The sequence below is a fragment of the Bactrocera dorsalis genome, chromosome 2 (genome assembly GCF_023373825.1).
Source record: "Bactrocera dorsalis isolate Fly_Bdor chromosome 2, ASM2337382v1, whole genome shotgun sequence".
NCBI classification, from domain to species: domain Eukaryota; kingdom Metazoa; phylum Arthropoda; class Insecta; order Diptera; family Tephritidae; genus Bactrocera; species Bactrocera dorsalis.
The window spans coordinates 90461143-90467142 of record NC_064304.1 but is presented as its reverse complement, the minus strand read 5'-3'; positions in this window follow the sequence as shown (position 1 = coordinate 90467142).

Here is a 6000-nt window from a genome sequence, read left to right as displayed (position 1 = left end):
CTCTATAAGACGCTGCTATATGGTGCAGAGGCTTGGACGATGACAACAACCGATGAGTCGACTTTGCGAGTTTTCGAGAGAAAAGTTCTGCGAAAAATTTATGGTCCTTTGCGCGTTGGCCACGGCGAATATCGCATTCGATGGAACGATGAGCTGTACGAGATATACGACGACATTGACATAGTTCAGCGAATTAAAAGACAGCGGCTACGCTGGCTAGGTCATGTTGTCCGGATGGATGAAAACACTCCAGCTCTGAAAGTATCCTTCGCGAGAAGCAGAGGAAGAGGAAGACCTCCACTCCGGTGGAAGGACTAAGTGGAGAAGGACCTGACCTCGCTTGGAATATCCAATTGGCGCCACGTAGCGAAGAGAAGAAACGACTGGCGCGCTGTTGTTGACTCGGCTATAATCGCGTAAGCGGTGTCTACGCCAGTAAAGAAGAAGCCATACGCACTGTGGTCCAAATTCAGACAAAAACACTTAGAGTTTTGACAATTTTTTTGCTGCGTTGAATCCAAGTATATGTATTGTGGCTTGATTTGGGTACTGGAAAAGGAAAAAATCAAATGGAATTTCAGATTTTGTTAGATGCGAAGTAGGCGTGGTTGTAGCTCGCTTGCGCCCATTTTCGCCATGTGACATAGAATCGTCACGATTATGTTCTTTACTAAACTTGATCGAAATTAGTCAAGTAGGTAAGTAAGCTGGAGGTATGTTATTTTACCTAAATATGTCCGTTCACATGGATTTCAACTCGTTTCATCATCCTGATCAATTATAGTTATATATACACTAGCTGACCCCGCAGCCGTTGTCCTGCGTGAAATTGTCTGTTTTGAAATGAAAAGAAAGTTAAATGTATCATTTCATTTTCACAGTAACGCAACTTGATAAACAACATTTTTTGCTTTCTGTTCCGGTGTACAGAAGCAAAATACCTCAGTTTCAACTTCCGGCACTAAACGGTACAGCACTCACTCTATCTCCCACAGCTAAATAATTGGGGGTGGAGATTGACACCAAACTGTCGTGGAAAATAAATTTAGTAAAAACAAGAAAAAACGTTAACTTCGGTTGCACCGAAGCTAAATACCCTTCACAGGTGTGTTTCTTTTAGTAACTATGTGTCCAGTTTGTATGGAAGCTGTATGCTACAGTAAGCCGATCTGAACAATTCCTTCGGAGAGTACATTGTTGCCTTAGAAAATAATCTGTACCAAATTTCGTGAAAATATCTTGTCAAATGTGAAAGTTGTCCATATAAGAACTTGATTCCGATCGTTCGGTTTGTATGGTAGCTATATGCTATAGTTAACCGATCTCAACAATTCCTTCGGAGATTACATTGTTGCTTTAGAAAATAATAGGGGTATTCTCTTGCTCTTGCAAGATTGCAGATTGCAAAAATACTACACCGAAATATACAAGGGCACGAGAGCACCCATTGCAGAATCTAGTGATATATGAGCGACTGATTCAGTCAATTTATTGTAAATGACTATTGTGCATGGCCATTGTGAATTGGCGCACCTTCTGCATACATTTTTAACAAAAAAAACTGTAACATAACTTTATAATTTATATAGAAATTATAAAATATAATTAAAGTTTACCTTTCTCAACAATTTAACGACGTAATATGTCTTTATGTAAAATGGCAACTACAACAGGGTTGCAATTTTATTTTTGCGTGACATTGCACGCTAATATACATGGGTTTTGGTCTGACATATTTCACAGCCCTTGCAAATATTTTTCTGCGTGCGTTTGTTGTTGTGCCGTTGTAAATCTGCAATGCTTGCACCGTGCACCGGGTTTTTCAAGAGCAAGAGAATTCCCCTAATATATACCAAATTTCGTGAATATATCTTGTCAAATGTGAAAGTTTTCCATACAAGCATTTGATTCCGATTGTTCAGTTTGTATGGCAGCTATATGTTATAATGGTCCGATATCGGCCATTCCGACAAATGAGCAGCTTCTTGAAGAGAAAATGACGTTTGCAAAATTTCAAAACGATATCTTAAAAACTGAGGGACTAGTTCGTATATATACAGACAGACAGACGGACAGACGGACATGGCTAAATCGACTCAGCTCGACATACTGATCATTTATATATATACTTTGTAGGGTCTCCGACGATTCCTTCTGGGTGTTACAAACTTCGTGACAAACTTAATATACCCTGCTCAGGCTATAAATATGCTTGTATCAGAAAACAACTGTCAGCATCTACAGGGTGTATATGTACATCTACGGCCCAAATAAATGAGCCAGCAAGTTTAATGGCCGTAGAAAATTACAAACCTTGTAATTGCTAAGTATAGTAATGGTGTTGCGTCAAGCGACATCATTTAAACATAAATACTATTTTTAAACATAATACTAAACGAATGTATATGAATTAATTTTATATTAAATATTTAAATTAAAATGTTGAAGTTTATTTTATATTATATTATACTCACCCTAATAATACTGTTTATATACTCACCATAATTTTCTACCATAATGTAACGAATTGAATTCTACTTACCCCTTTTTTATAAATACATATTTACGCGTCCCGTTAGTTTAAGCCGTTAGGTTAAGGTTTTGGCTAAGTCATAAAATTCCTGAAATAAAGAATTCAATTGTGTAAGAAGAACATTCGCGAGCGGTCGCAATTTTTATTTTTCTCGGCACAGGCAATTTCATAAGTATACTCGGTTCACGCATTCCCAATTAATCAGTTTTCTCAAAAAAGCTTGAGATTTTTCATGGCGCCCGAGCAGGGACAATAGTGCGTGATAAAAGTTTAACAAAGAAAAGTGTAAAGTTTATTTAATAACATTTTTAAAACAATTTTCGTGGATATCATCCGTATACATATACAATTTTCGGTTTCAATTGCATTTAATTGCCTGTGCGCGCGAGTTACATGTACGAGTACATATGTAAAAACACCTGACAATGCATTTGACAAATACGATGAACTGTTAAAGCAAATTGCAACATAACACCATTTCCGGCTTTTGCAATTTGCTTAAACAAATAAAGTAAGCAAAATATAATTTAACAAGTGAAATTCCTAAGAATTGTCAAAATTAATAAAAGTATGCTTATTCAGCAATAACATGTTAAAAGTAAGTTAATATTATTAATAAGCAATTTGTAATTAGAATAAGCTTCATTTTAAGTCAATTTTATTAAATAAAGCAGTCTGTTCTTGATCGCCATCAACGTCACCTCGTTGCAATACAATTTGATTTTTTTGACTTTTTTTAAAAACCCGTTCACCGCGACTCAACACATAATTGGCGCAGTCGGTAATCCTTGAAAAAAAAAAATTACAAGGATAGTGATAATCGTAACTATAACACCCAAACAAATCCTGCGAATCTGTAGCCAACTCAGGAAGTTGACCAGACCCTCCAGGATATAACAAAAATAAAATAAAATAATTTTTCGCAGTGAAAACGACCTGAAATAAAAGGCGTTAACTCACCGAAATTAACGGAAAAAGAGAAAACCTTTTGTTTTTCGCAGTGAAAACGACCTTAAATAAAAGGCGTTAACCCACCGAAATTAACGAAAAAAAAAGAAAACCTTTTTATTTTCGCAGTGGAAAAGACCATCTAAATATAGGCGTTAACTCACCGTTAATAACTGAAAAAAAACAAGCTTTGCATTGAACAAGAAAAAAAAAAAAACCAAAGCGTGGAGTCATCATCATCGAGGCGGCAAAAAATATTCGACAACAACAGAACAATGGAACAGGAGCAGATTCAGATACCTAACGTAGAGCTCATCGAACAACTGAGTAGAAGAGAGCAACAGTTGGAGCAACTTCGACAAGCGTATGTCGAACTCCAACATAGTCAAACAACCAAGGAAAATGAACTACAACGAGTCATAAAAAATATTCAGCATATACCCACATTCACGGGAAAAGGTGAAATAACGATAAATTCCTTTATGAGCAGCATTGAATATATGCTGTCAAATATAAGAGATGAAGAGGTCAAAAAGGAAGCCACTAGGGCAATATATTATAGAACGATACAAGGGGAGGCAAAGGACGTAATAATAAATCTTCCACACCCGGACAACTGAACGGACATCAAAAAGGCGTTGAAATTAAGATACAAACCAGATCTGGAACCCCACGAAGTCTACAGAAGAATATGCAGTATAAAGGCAAACACGGTGAGTGAGTTAGCAATACTTATACAAAATATCAAATACAAAGCTGATGAACTTAGAATATATTATAAGGACGATGTAGGGATAGACATGAGCAACGTGGACAGTCTTTTAGTGAACACAATTAAAGAAATGACACAGGAGACATTATTAGACAAAATTTACGAAGAACATGACCTTTATAATATTATAGAGATAATGACAAAGAGAAGATACGAGGATACATGTATTAGGCCAGAATTTGAAAAAACCAAACTAGCATATGGACAGTACGGACAATACAACAACAATAAGAAATACTATAAAAATAGTAATGAGAAATATATAGACAAAGATGATAGACCAAGTCAAGTTAGACAAAATGTTCAAATTTTTTCACAAAATAAAGGAAATGTTGATAACAATTCTAACTAATTTTAGGCAAAATTTCCAACAGAGAGGAAATCGAGATAATAATTCTCACCAATATGGGCAAAGATTCCCAACATATAAAGATAATAATTCAGGTAGAGAGAGGAGAAATATAAACTCAAACCAATTAAGGCTAGATAGAGGAGAACCTATGGAAGTAGATAATATAGAATTCGATCAAGAGAAATCTCAAATGGCAGGACACCCTAGCAGCAGGAGCAGCCAAAATCGCTTGCAAACGCCTAGGCAAAGCTATAGAGAACTTGAAGATTATAGGGAAATTAATGAATCAATTTTTTTTACAAGGAAGCCTCGGAGAGCTTACCACGAATAGTAATAACAATAAAAAATAAAAAATACATTGCGCTAATAGATACGGGAGCGAATATAAGTTTAGTGGACTCTGAATTGAACGAATTTCGAAAAATTCCACTTAAAAATAATATAACAATCAGAACAGTAACAAGCAAGGAAACAATTACCCATGAAGTGCATACGGAAGCACCAAAAGAATTCAATTTACCTGAAAATGCGTACATAAGATGGAGATCGACATCCTTAAAAAATAGGAAATATAATTTCATAATAGGAATTGATTTATTAAACCATTTAAACACGATGATAAATCTAATAGATGGAAAAATTTCACTAAATAAAAAAGAATCAGAATTCTTAAATAAACCATTCAATTTCAGTGAAATATGTACCCTAGAAGCAACAAGTGAGAAATTAAAAGAAATTAAATTAGATCATCTAAATGCAGAAGAGTTTAGAGAAATTACGAAATTATTGAAAAAATTCGAAAACCTTTTATTTAAAGAAGGAGAAAAATTAACAAGTACTACGAAAATTCAACACGAAATAAAAACTACTACAGCAAATAAATTCTAAATTATATAAGTAGATATCCACCCCAGCATGAAGAAGAAGTTAGAAAACAAATCAGAGAAATGGAGGAACAAGGAATTATAAGGAAAAGTAATTCTCGATATTCCAGCCCTTTAATAGTAATTCCAAAGAAAATGGATAACTCAGGGAAAAGAAAGTACAGGATAGTAATTGATTATAGAAAGTTAAATGAGGTAACTATAGATGATAAATATCCTCTTCCTAACATTGATTCAATTTTAGATAAATTAGGACGAGCCCAATATTTCACTACACTAGACTTAGCAAAAGGTTATCATCAAATTACAATCAAAGAGGAAGATAGGTGTAAAACAGCGTTCGTAACACCTCATGGCTTGTATGAATTTACAAGAATGCCATTCGGGTTAAAGAATGCACCAGCAACCTTTCAACGACTCATGAACGAAATTTTACGAGACTTTATAAACAAAACATGCGTGGTATACTTAGATGATATACTAATCTTTAGTACAACGTTACAGGAACATA